The sequence below is a fragment of the Arvicanthis niloticus genome, chromosome X, assembly GCF_011762505.2.
Source record: "Arvicanthis niloticus isolate mArvNil1 chromosome X, mArvNil1.pat.X, whole genome shotgun sequence".
Lineage (NCBI taxonomy): Eukaryota > Metazoa > Chordata > Mammalia > Rodentia > Muridae > Arvicanthis > Arvicanthis niloticus.
Window position 1 is genome coordinate 95,526,654 of NC_047679.1, and position 14,555 is coordinate 95,541,208.

The following is a 14,555-nucleotide window of genomic DNA, read 5'->3' on the forward strand; positions in this document are numbered from 1 at the left end:
GAAGATGGAACAGGGATGATTTAGCATTTAGATAATTATTATCTAAATGCTAAATCATTTACTAAACATGGGCAGTAAAATGGTACATGACTTTGCTTATATGTGAAATCTTATACTGAAAATAGAGCCTGAGAATGTAGCTTAGTGATAGAGCACTAGCTTCATTTAACATATGCAAAACTGGGGTTGACTCTCCAGCCCTGCAAAAAAGGGCAGGAATATATAGAAATAAAGTTTACAACAGCAGTTCTAGATCTCTAATGTCATAATATGAAGACTGCAATTAATAATATTCTATTATTACAGGCAATTTGCTAATTGTAATAAAATTGTAAGAATAAGTTTCTCATATGACATTAATAGTAATTATGTAAGTTGATGATATGTTAATTTATCTGATTGTAGTTATATAAAAATACCAGGTTGTACACTATACACATATACAATAGAAATAAGTTGGAATAAACATCTTTTCTGCATGTGTCTATGTGTAATGTATATGTATAGTATGTATGATTACTTCTCTGTGTGTAAGTACATGTATATATGTGCACAGGTGTGTGTACGTGTGTGTGTGTGTGTGTGTGTGTGTGTGTGTGCGTGTGTGTAGGCCAGAGTTTGGAATTAGGTGTTTTCCTTGACTGTATTCCACTTTATTCACAGAGGCAGAGTTTCCCCACGATTCAGGAGCTCACTGATTCCACTAATGTTGTCATTCCAGGATTCTTCTGTATCTGCCTGAGCCCTAGACTTATAGGCAGGCCACCATGCCCACTTGCATTTGCATGGGTTCTAAGCAACTGAAGTCTGGTCTTCACACTTCATGGCAAGCCCTTTAACTACTGAGCCATCTCCCCAGTCACCTACCCTTAACCATTTTTAAACACATTTCAGAATTGTTAAAGGATATTCATATTCTTTGGCAACATATCCCTAGAATTTTCATCTTACAAAACTAAAACTCTATACCCATTTGCTCTTTCCACTTGCCATGGCCCTGGCCCCTTCACAGGCCAGCAGACCCCCAAACCAACTGTGGCTGTCTTGTGCCTCAGACTGTGGTTTCCCACCCCCGAGTGCTGTTTGGGCTTCCCTATGGCCCAACATCTGCTCAGCAGCGTAGGGTAAGAGCAGTCAATCTCCCCACATACTGCCTTCCCAAGCGTCGGAGCCCTGTGGCAGAGTAGAGGCTGGATGGACAACCCTACACATATATCTTACTCAGGGTGAACCAGAGATTAAGTAACTTTTGCAGGAAGGGGTGCCCAGGAAGAGAAGCTAATTGGCTAAAATACTCTGGGCCTACCTAGATACCTCGTTAGCATGGAGAAATCTAGGTTTTTATGCTACATGAGCAGTTGTCATTGTTCTCTTAGTGGGGTATTGTGGTCATGTGTTCCACGACAGGTAGTCTAGCTGGGTGTTGATTCAAAAGCCTACCTTTCTCAATTATGATATTTACTGGGGATTTTTAAATCTGCTTCCACCTTGCTAGTTCTGTCTGGTGGCACAGTTTCACTTACCCAAATACTCTTTCCCTCTCTTTCCTTCTCCCTCCATCTCTCTACATATAGATATAAATTAGAGCCAGTGAGATGACTCAAGTTTCTAAAGCCTTGTGACATGTTTTGAGCCTCAGAACCATATGGTATATAGAGAGAATAAATTCCCCAAAGTTGTCCTCTGCCTTCCACATGTGTGCCTCACCATCCATCCACAATGTTAGTTTTGTTTTTTTTTTATAAAGAGATAGTCTATCTGTCCAAGAAATACAGATCTTATCTAGGAATAGAGGCAACTGTAACCAAATGACAGTTTTCTAGATGAGCATTTGTTCTTACAAAATAAATATAACTGGTATATATGCATCAAATAACAATTCTTCACTCCAGCACATAATCTGATAAAAGGAAAATTATTTTCTCATAATTATTTTCAAACACATATAGTTACATTCTCTTTTATGTGTACAGGAAAAAGGCCCGGACTCCTAATGTTTCCTTTAATTGTGAATACTAAATCATAATTAAGATTCATGCACTTAACTAGTATTTGTGTTATCTCACTATTTGTGAGGATCCAAAGTCAGACAATTTTGTTTTAAGAAAACTGTAATAATTAAAATGAAGTAGCCTTGTTAGTCCTTGCATTTTGTCTGGTTTTACGCCAGTATAAATTAGCATAACATAGGCAGCCAATGGGATCCGGTTGAGTTAAACTAGGATTGTCCTTTTCATCTAATGTATCACAATGAAAGAAAATAAAACAGTCAATAGTGGATGAATGAGAAATCAGATGGAATAGATTTAGATTTAGAATACTTGATGTCTGTGTTTCAATAGCTTCACAACCTGATGCATGCGTCAGAAGTATGACTGGCTTTCTTTCCACAGAGAGTCTTCCAAGTCTGTCCTTTGTTTATGTGACTTGGCTCTACATTTGTTAATTTTCTACAAATTGCAGGTAGTAATGTGACTCTGGGAACTAGGCTAGTTTGTTATTCTTGGTCTCACATCCTCTGAAGGCCTATGCATGCCAATCACTTGTAGGCTTAGGGAACTCATGGAACTGGTATCGAAATTCATGCCTTCAGCAAAGCTTTTTTCCCTCTGCAACAAGATTGAATTTGGTCCACATTCCAGTGAAAAACTATTAGGACGTTGTGCTACTAAATGGCTGCAGATATCTGGAAGCATAATAGCTTGCATGGGCAAATACCATAGTGTAAGAGCATATAATGAACAATCATGTGGATATATCTTCTGCCCCAGTACAAATAGCCAGGGGGCCACATACAATGCAGCATGTGCTAAAAATACTCTGTAGGCCACTGTGAGTACAGACCAAGTTGGTAGGAAAATAAGATTATATACCTTTTTCATCTCTGCCTATTGGCTTACCCTAATCACTCTACTATACAGATAATGGTGGGCCTATAATTTAAAAGATGGGAGTTATGTTGACCAGATGATTCTCAAAAAAAAAAAAGGGAGGCAGGATCAGTCAGCAGCCAGAGGTTAGGGGGAAAAATGAGGCCCTTGGAAGGCTGGCCCCAGAGCACACCAGCCTGTAATTTTTCTGGGTACTGTGTGGTTGAAGGTAGCTATAATTCCTCACCCAGGGTACATACTTGCCACCTGTACTCTCCTCTAATTATCTTTGATCAGGCTTATGCGGTAGGAAGTTATGCTTCAGCAGCTGCGATTAAGCCCAGGGCATAGCTTAATCTATAATTACTAGCTGGTTAAATCAGAACTCTTTCAGAATTTAGAGGCTATTTGAGTAAACTGCTTTGAGCATTTTAGACTATAAATGTGACCTTTTGTACCTCTCTGAAAACTCAGAAATGACGAAGTAATAGTTAAGGAAAGACAAATCTGTCAGTGAACATTTAGAAAATGAGAAGAGAACTAGATACAGGAAGGAAAGGTGAATATTTCATTGTCGAGAGAAGTGATTTACTTCCTCACTAACCAGCCCCAGAGTGTAAAGCAGTCCTTCATCGTCTAGTTTGAGAGAAGCCAAAATTTAAATTTTTTCCCTCTAGTTGACTGCTGAAAATATTAACAGTAGGACAGCAATTAGAAAACCTGGATTTAGGTCCTAACATTAAATGAAGAAATCATAGGAAGTCCCTTAGCAAACTCTATGATCCTAAAGTATCTCATATACATTACAAACAAACAAAAGCACACCAAAATTGAGCACAGAGCTAGTGTGAAAATCAAATATCTCAGAAAGAGCATTTAAGTACCCTTGGCACCTAATACATCTTGGTAGTAATAGGAATAATTCTTAATATTAGGGCATATAAGTTTGTCTGGCTCTGAAGGAGAGAAGGGTGATTCCTATGGCTATGTCTGCTAATTAGAATTGTATGGAAGAGTTAGTGAAACAAGCTCAAGAGCAGGAGCTATACTCACTCCCCTTTGAGATTAAGAAATGAGATTCCCAAATAATATGCTTTCCTCCTGTTTCTATAATGCTTCTGAAATGGTACAATTGAGGTGAAAGAAAACAGTACATACACAAATTAATTACTTCCCCAAAAGATGACTACTCATGATTTAATGTGTGTGATGCTTAATAAATCCTCCTTTAACTATGTATAAACAAACAAACAAACAAAAAACCGTACCATTCAAAGACATCTAAGTGAAACTGCCCTCGGTACCTTCTGCATGTATGACTTTAGATTAGATTCTGCTTTACTGCTCACCTTTAGATGTGTGCCACTGGAAAAGACAAGCAACACAAACCCATGAAAATGTCCTTATTTAAACACATGTGTGTGTCTTCCATCTTGAAAGAGGTAGATCAAAAGAATGAGAGTCACTTGTATATGTACTAGGGCAGCTGTGCTGTTGGATCAATGCCACTCTGATTCCCCACTGAAAGGAAGTGAACTCTATTTTCAAAAACATAATGTTTAATGCCTGAGCCAAGCAGTTACATCCAAATGTTATTCTCCTCAAAGAACACTGTGATAATTATGAATATATGATTAAACAGCATTTGGAAAGATTGGCTGTCTGTGGGAGATTTTTAATTCTTCTCTTTTTAAGCCCCCAGTACTGTGGTCATTTACTTGGACTCTAAAGGGCAACACCTGACATTTGGTCTTTGATGGATTTAACAGGCTGCTTGTAAGCTTAAAGGTTTTGCTTGGCTAAATCAGGTTTTATCTCAGAGGTTATTTGCAACTTTACACGCTGTCTTACAGAAATGTCAGTGTTTGCTTTTCCTCTGAACTATGCATAGCAGCTCAAGGTTTGTCCCTGAGTAGCTCTGAAAACAAAAGATCCTTGCTTTTAGGCCCATGTTCTCCACCTCCCACAAACAATCAGCATGAAGCATTCCTTTCAAAGGATATTCTAAGGCTTATGGATGACCAAGCAGCTACAATCATTTGCAAGAGAGGGATGCATTTGCTTGCCTTGATTCTCTTCCTAGTGGAAGAAAAACATATTTTGATGCTAAGTTTGGGAAACACATTTTCTATGGAGTCTGTGGAAATAACTATCTCATGCTGTATGGGAAGTTAAACCTCAGCTGGGCTTGCACTGCAGCTTGGCAGGCTTCTTGTGGATTCCCGAGGGAATCTCTTAGAACAGTTGTTCTAAATCCAAACTGTTACCACTGTTCTCAAGCCCCTAGTCCTGCCCCAGCTGTCCTCCTTCTCACAGATGACCTCACCACCTACTTCACCACAGAAACTCTGGCCATGCAGCGTCCCCTCCCTCATCTTTGTTTCACTTTTTTCTTCAAAACACATAATGCTTTTGCCTGTTTTCTACCAGAACTCTTCTGTCTCAAAGAAAGCCACATTTCCTTGCCAAGGCTGCCTCCTCTATTTGGACACTGAATCCTACCCCAGAACTCTTTTCTTGAGAGACATTGTTCCATCAGTTATTTTTAGTCCCCCTTTTTTTCCTGTAGTCTACATTCAGGTTTCTCTCTGGCTTTGGTCCAAACATCACCAAATTTCTTACCTACTTTGCACAAGCCCAATTTCTCCCTGCCTAGTTGCTTAGGATTAACTCTCCCACTAACTCCTTGTACAAGCCAAATATCTCCCTGCCTTGCTTCTTAGCATTAACTCACCTACTAACCCTTTGCACCCTAGCTTTTACCCTCCAGTGTATCACAAGCTATTGAAGCTGCTGTCATTACACTCAGCAAGGATCTATCTCATAATGAGCAGATTCACTGCAGTTGTCTCAGAACTCCTGTTTCTTGACCTCACTACACTTTGCCTACTATAGAACATTTTGTTGCTTAACATTCCCTGGATGCCATGTTGTTACCTTGTTTTTTCTCTTTCCTTGGTGACTGTTTTGGATCTATCTTCCTGATTAGTTCATCCTTGTCTGTACCTGAACTGCATGCATTGCCCATAGTGTGTCTTTTCAAGCCTCTGTCTTGGTGAATATACTCACCTTTTCTTTTGAAACCTTTTGTCATTCTAAGTTGAAACTAAAATTTGAGGGAATCTCATGTATGCAATGGTCTTTAATCCTTCTCATTCAATCACCTATGTAATTACTGATTTGACTGAATGCTATGTAGAGTGAACATATGACATACTCATGCTAATTGGGTCATTTACTATTTTTCTTTTCTTTCTATTGTTTTCTGTAGAGCTCTGGGCTCTGTGCAAGTTAAGTAAATAGGCCAACACAGAGCTATATCCCAAACAAAGTGGGATCTTTTAAGTGTGAAAAGTAACAATTGCTGATGTTACAATAACAGGCATAAAGCCAAGTTATTGTGGATAAAATGAGATATATGGAAACACTATAATACTAAGTATTGTAAAGGTACACACACACACACACACACATATGTATATGTATATGTATATGTATATGTATATGTATATGTATATATATCCAGCTTTCAAACGTACTTTGTCTAACCTCAAACACATTGGCACAGGGGAAATTTTCCAGAACAGAACACCAATGGCTCAGGCTCTAAGTTGACAAATGGGACCTCATGAAACTGAAAAGCTTCTATAAGGCAAAGGACACTGTCAATAGGACAAAATAGCAACCTACACATTGAGAAAATATTTTTACCAATCCTTCATCTAAGAGAGGGCTAATATCCAAAATATATAAGGAATTCAAGATATTAGATTCCAGAAAACCAAATAATCCAGTTAAAAATGGACTACAGAGCTAAACAGTCTCAACTGGGTAATCTTGAGAACTGAGAAGCACCTAAAGAAAAGTTCAACATCCTTAGTCATCAGGGAGATGCAAATCAAATCGACCCTTAAATTCCATCTTACATGAATCAGAATGGCTAAGATCAAAAACTCAGGTGACAGCACATGCTGGCCAGGATGTGGAGAAAGAGGAACACTCCTCCATTGCTTCTGGGATTGCAAATTCACACAACCACTCTAGAAATCAATCTGGTGGTTCCTCAAAAAATTGGAAATAGTTCTACTTGAAGACACAGTGGCTTAACTCCTGGGCATATATCCAAAAGATGTACCATCATATCACAAGGACACATGCTCCACTATGTTTATAGTAGCCTTCTTTATAATAGCCAGAAGCTGGAAAGAACCCAAATGTCCTTCAATAGAGGAATGGATACAGAAAATATGGTACAGTTACACAATGGAATACTACTCAACCATTAAAAATGAGGACATCATAAATTTTGCAGGCAAATGGATGGAACTAGACAATGTCATCCTGAGTGAGTCCACCCAGACAGAAAAGAACATGCATGGTATGTACTCACTGATAAATGAATATTAGCCAAAAATTTCAGAATACCTATGATATAATTCACAGATCATATGACGCTTAACGTTAATGAAGGCCCAAGTGTGGATGTTTTAATCCCACTTAGAAGGAGGAACAAAATAATCTTGGAGGGCAGAGGGAGGGACCTGGATTGGAGAGAGGAGGGAAAGCGAAAAGGGGGAGGGGCAGGACCAGGTATGTCGGGAGACAGGAGGGATGCCCAGAAGGCCAGGAGAATGGATCAAAATATGCATCACTGTGGGGTGGGGGAATGGCGAAACCACTAGAAAGTCCTAGACACCAGGGATATGAGAGGCTACTGGGACCCAGTGGGGATGACCTTAGCGAAAAGTCCCAACAGTGGGGAGATGGACCCTGAAGAGACCACCTCACTTCCGTTAGGTAGACATGGCCTCCAGTTGAGGCTCATGGCCACCTACCCATATTAATTTTTTTTTAACCCAGATTCATTTCTGTTTAAAATAAATATAGGGACAAAAATGGAGCAGTGACTGAAGGAAAGGCCATTCAAGACTGCCCCAACTTTGGATTTATCCCATGAGCAGGCACCAAACCCCAACACTATTTCTGATGCCATGTTGTGCTTTCAGACAGGAGCATAGCATGGCTGTTCCCTGAGAGGCTTTACTAACAGCTCACTGAAACATATGCAAATACAGCCAACCATTGGACAGAGCTCAGGAACCCCTATGGAAGAGTTAGGGAAGGACTGAAAGGGCTGAAGAGGATTGCAATTCCATAGGAAGAAAAACAGTATCACCTAACTGAATCTCTTAGAGTTCCCAGGGACTAAGCCACCAATCAAACAGCATAGATGGGCTGGTCCCTGGCCTATGATACATATATATCAGCAGACTGCCTTGTCTGACCAGATGCATCTTTTAGATATAAACTTGGGCATATTCTTTGGTCTTGTGATATCGCTGCCTAAGTTTCCTGAGCATCAGCGACATCACAAGACCAAAGCCTACCCGAGAATAGTAACCAAAATTTCCCTTCTACCTCAAAAGAATATGCCCAAGTTTATACCACAAACCAGGACAGCAGTGAGTTTAAGTGTATACCCCTCAACACATTAGCCTTCATCTGTATGAGCCAAGTATTCAAAACAGATTTAGTTCCATTCCCCAGTAGAACTCCCTATTTTCACTTGCCAAGCACACCAAAACATATCCAAAAGATGCATCTGGATTTTCAGGAACACAAACCAAAAGAGATGAGAGGCATCTATAAAATAGACCTTCTCTATTCTGGACATTATTGCTAGCTATATGAAGGAAGGACAATATGCAAGAAGAAATAGAATGACAATAGAAAAGGGGGGGTATTTTTATTCAAGTTTGGATTTGAGGTTTTCTTTGTTTTCAAAATATTGATTTAAATAATGTCTTAATGATCCAAACCAACGCTTACAGTTCTTCTAACCCCATTTAACTTTTCTGTGTCTCATCTGTTAAGCCTCTTGGCCAACATCACATACCAAATCAGTGACATAGTCATCATGAGGCCCCAACTGATTGCTTCCCAGTTTCATATTTTAAGTAAGCCAAATGACAGAAAAGGGGAAAACTGGGTCAGAGAAACAAAGTTAGCCTAAAAAAGTCTCTGTTTCAAAACAAAGTCAATTACACAACATGACATTTCTCATCTATAAACAGAAAACACAGATCCTAGCATCTTTCTTTTGCAATGATCTACAGAGGCACGATCATGAGAAGGGTGAAAGAATGGATCTAGCATCATTCTCCATTCTTTTGTCAGATAAAGATTCAATACTTAACACTTTTAGAAGAGTTAGGGAAACAAACAAGATAAGAAAGTGGCTAATATAACAGATTCATAAAGTCTGTTTGGTTTGGTTTGTGAGGCACTGTCTCCCGGGCTGTCCTGGAACTCACTGAGTAAATCAGGGTGGACTCAAACTCACGAAGATCCATTTGACTCTGCCTGTTTAGTGTTTTCCATCAGATACTTCAGGAGGAAAAAAAGTGTGTGTGTATGTGTGTGTGCGTGCATGTGTATGCATGCATATGTATGTGTATATGTAAATACATATATGTATACCCATATATATGCATATGTGTATATCCATATATATGCATATGTGTGTGCATGCATATGTGTATATGTGTCCATGTATATGGATATACATAGACACATACACACATGTATATATACACAAATATACACAAATATTCATATACATAAATGCATATTATACATATATATTCATTTACATATATATGAAACTCAATTTGTCTTGCTGTTAGGAACAACACACTATAAGAATACAAATACAAGAACCAGCGGTTTTCTTCAGTTGATCCAAAGAATGTTCCTAGTACAACTATGATTGTACTCACTTGCCTGTATATCTCTCTATCTCCCTCCTTCTATATCTCACCCTTTCCTTCTCTCTTCTCTGCCTCTCAAATCTAAAGTATCACAGCCAAACTTCTAAGGTTTCCCTTAAAAGTACATTTCTTTATACACACTAAGATTTGAAAGGCTTTGGGTTTGGTATAGTGAAATGTAGATGAATATTCCTGGGAACTCCTTACCAAAGTTATTCGTTTTCACTCACATGCACACAGCCCTCACGTCTGCAAAACTCTCTTGATGGGTATATATCACGATTATATCATCACTTCATGCCAGGATTTGAAGACTGCAGGAATTATGATCATGAATTTACATCCCTGTTATTACCTTTTGGGAACTGTTCAGTGCTCTGAAAAAAAAGGGAGAAACCTCTGTCTGGCCCTACAAGAACATAATTGCCATTTCTCAGAAACAGAGTGTCTTAGTTAGGGTTTTACTGCTATGAACGGACACCATGACCAAGGCAACTTTTATAAGAACAACATTTAATTGGAGCTGGCTTACAGGTTCAGAGGTTTAGTTAATTATCATCAAGGCTAGAAACATGGCAGCATCCAGGCATACATGGTACAGGAGGAGCTGAGAGTTCTACATCTTCATCTGTAGACTGCTAGCAGAACACTGGCTTCCAGGCAGCTAGGATGAGTCTTATAGACCACATCCAGGTGACACACCTACTCCAACAAGGCCACACCTACTCCAACAGTGCCACTCCTTCTAATAGTGCCACTCCCTGGGGCAAGCATATACAAACTATCTCACAGATCAACCTCAACAACCACTGAGTAAGACCTTGAATGCTGGCCTGACACCCACAACCCAGGAGTTATGGAACAGAAGGGGAATCTGCCTCTTAACAGTGGTTTTCACCCTTCCTAATTCTGTGACCTTTCAATATAGTTCCTCATTTTTTTGTACCCCTCAATCATAAAATTAGTTTCCTTGCTACTTTATAACTGTAGTTTTGCTACTGTTATGAATCATAATGTAAATATCTGTGTTTTCCAATGGTCTTAGGCAACCCTGGCAAAAGGGTCATCTGATCCTGATTGGGATCACAACCCACAGGTTGAGAACTGCTGCTCTAACAGAATTTGTCATGGATTTCACATAGTAAACTCTGGAAGATGAGCCTTGCTCACAATGAGGGGTTGTCCAACATTTCTCACCATGATCATCTTCCTTTCTTTAAATTAATAATGCATGTGTGTTTTGCTCACCAGGGCCTAGGCTCTTGACTTTATAACCCAATGACAAACAGTGCCCATTGGTAGTCTTTAAGTTTGGGTGGTACTTTGAATTACCTTTAAGATCAGAGCTTTGGCTCTTAACCACTTTTATTATTCTGTTTGTGTTTCTAAAACAAAAGTGAGATTATTTTATTTAAAATAAAAATGTCAAATGCTCACTGCTAAAACTAAAGAAAGAAAAGATCAATTAATTGAGAATAACACAAAAATGAGGAAAGCTATCCATTTCCGCCACCCAAATGATGCCTTTTTCTGGTTTTCTTAAGGAGCCTTGAAGAACGCCACTCTTCCATGTTATGCTAGCCTTTTATGAACCCTACAATTTTATTTAACCCAATAATAGTCCAGGGATTCTGAAATTCACTCATGAACAGAGTAAAAGGATCTGGACTTGTCTTTCTCATTGTATGTATGCTAGCCACAGGTGAATTATTGCACTCATCAAGCCCATCAGAGCTACACTCATGTTAGGCATCTAGAGCAGACATATGCTTTTAACATCTGACCTGAAGGAGCTCTTTAATCCACAGAGGACAATAATACTCAGGCATCAATTATAGCCCTTTAAGAGGTTTTGAGGTGTGTGTGTGTGGGGGGGTGCGTTTATGTATGTATGTATATACATATACACAAACAATTAGATATTCATATATAATCAACTAATTTTAGATTGCATAATTTTTCAAAATTCTAATGTTTCTGGGTTAAACTTAAAATTCTCAATTAGGTATTTTAATTTTTAGAAGCAGTTGTCTATTGCAAAATATTTAAAATATTTAGAATATTTTTACAGATGTATTCTTTTAAAAATGGCACTTTTAGTCTACGAAGAAGCTATAGAATTTAATCTGCTTTCACTAGATTCTAGAGTAAGGAAAGAGCACCGCCATGTGGTAATGTTTTAAAGTGCACCAAGGAAAATATCACTACTCTCTTAGAATCCTGTCTCTCCCCACCTCTCTCCCACTCCCTCCCTATAGCAACAGAAGTTTTAGAAGAATCATCTTAAAGACTTGTCTAGAAAAGCATTTTATGATGCAAAGTATATCCTCCAACAGGTCACAATTCTTCTTCAACAATATGCTCATAATGGCAAAAGAATAAAGCTAAACTATTACACAAAATCTCTCAGTTGGGGTTATCGGACTTGGCACTTGATTTTAAAAAGTATATATAGCTGCGGATTATGGTTCATTATTTTAATCACAGCTTATGCAGAATCCAGCAGATCCTTCTGAGTTCAAGACTAGCCTGGTCTACAATGTGTTCCAGGTCCGACAGTTAAACCCTATCACAAAAGCAAATGAAAGAAAGAAAGAAAGGAAGGAAGGAAGGAAGGAAGGAAGAAAGGAAGAAAGGAAGAAAGGAAGAAAGGAAGAAAGGAAGAAAGGAAGAAAGGAAAAAAGGAGGGAGGGAGGAATGGAGGGACGGAGGGAGGGAGGGAGAGGGAGAGGGAGAGGGAGAGGGAGAGGGAGAGGGAGAGGGAGAGGGAGAGGGAGAGGGAGAGGGAGAGGGAGAGGGAGAGGGAGAGGGAGAGGGAGAGGGAGAGGGAGAGGGAGAGGGAGGAGAGGGAGAGGGAGAGGGAGAGGGAGAGGGAGAGGGAGAGGGAGAGGGAGAGGGAGAGGGAGAGGGAGAGGGAGAGGGAGAGGGAGAGGGAGAGGGAGAGGGAGAGGGAGAGGGAGAGGGAGAGGGAGAGGGAGAGGGAGAGGGAGAGGGAGAGAAAGGAGGAAGGGAGGAATGGAGGAGGCAGAAAGAAAGGTACATAATAATAAAACAAATAAACAATATTTTTTACTTGGTACCTAACATCATAATAACTAACACTGAGTATTTACTTATACAAAAGTATATTCCACGTGAGGTATAGATGCATATCTATACATACTAATTTAATGCATACCCTATAATTTATGTACTATTACCAATTACATTTCATAGATGAAAAGATGGTACTTAGAGGAAATAATTTGCTTAAGGACACACAGTTAATTAGTGTCATTCAGTACTTAAAGCTAACTAGCCCAGGTTCTACAACACTATAACCCCATCACTTCTCAATTGTTACACAGTTTCTCAAAATAAACTATCCAAAGTCAGAATCTTGTCCATTTACTTCCCACAACTAGCCACAGGCAGTATAAGACCCATGTTTAGATAGATAGATAGATAGATAGATAGATAGATAGATAGATAGATATTCTTCTGTGTCTTTCATGAATTTGTAATTCTGATTTACTGCCCCTGTGCTCTTCCCTTTCACAACTGATTCTCTTTGTGAGTTTCAGTAGAAAGTTTTCTATCTTAAGGTTTGTGATTGTTTATCATCTAGCTTTGTCATATCCTCTTCCAACATTCACAGGATCTCAGAACCTTCACACTTTAGAAATTTAAAACCATGGAGGTGACAGTTTCCTAAATATCCTCTAATATTAACATAACAGAAATCAAATTTTTTTAAAACACTGATTTCTAAAATATTTAGTCTACCTCTCTTCTTCTCCTACTCCCCTCCTCCTGTCTGTCTCTGTCTCTCTGTCTCTCTCAGTCTCTGTCTCTTTGTCTCTGTCGCTCTCTGTCTCCCTCCTCTCTCTCTCTCTCTCTCTCTCTGAAATGTACTACCTTCAAACTAAGGTTTTCAGTGTGCAAACTATTCAACTAAAGGACAAAAAGAAAATTGATTTTGTGACTTTAATGAAAAGGTAAAATCCATGAATAGGTAGAAAAAAAGTTTATTCTACATCCCAGAATTAACAGATAATATTTTTCTCAGACATTCAAAAGAGGAGAGTAAATAGGTCTCAGGATACCCAGGGAGCCATCTACTGTGGTATCTTGTCTTTTGCATTTTTAATTCCTTGTTAAGCTAAATGTGGGTGTAGCTTATCCTGACCCAAATGGGAAGCTTAGGTGAATATCTCCTTCTCTTTTTATGTCTGCGATCCTTGGGTGCCACCCAAATTGTAAACTGGCTAGACAGCAACAATTCAGCAATTTTCTCAATGCCATGCTTCTCTAGCCCCCTTTTCTATCTTGCTGCCCCTCTACTCTCAACAATTCCCCTTCTTTTTTACTACCCCTTCTTTTCCTACTTCTTCCTTTTATGCTCATTCTTTCTGCTCCTGTTGACTAAAAGTTGGCTTTCTATATTTTACATTCTTACAACTCTACATTTTATTTCTATATTTATGTCTATATATTTATATATTTATTTCTATATTTATATTCTACATCTCTTCATATTACATAGCCATCTCAAGGCTCTTCTTACTTGTGCAGCCTGCATTCTAGGTTACCAGGTAGTTAGTTAGAGAAAATTGTTATTGTTCTTCTTACCACTATCACTACTCTTTAGTGGTAGAAGGATTATTTTTCTTTAAGATAATAAATAATACATATTTCAGGCTTTGTGAAATAAGCTTAAACTAATAGGCATGGTTATGCTCCGATACAACTGTATTGATGGAAACAGGCAAGAAGACCAGATTTTATCTATAGGTATTTTGCCGGTCTCCACTCTAAACTAGTAATCTTTCATTTTCATAAATATGACATGTGAATTCAATTAGTGCTGCACTGCATGAGAAACCTATCGTTGGACACACTCCTAAGGGAATGCGACTCTTCCACCCCAAGTAAC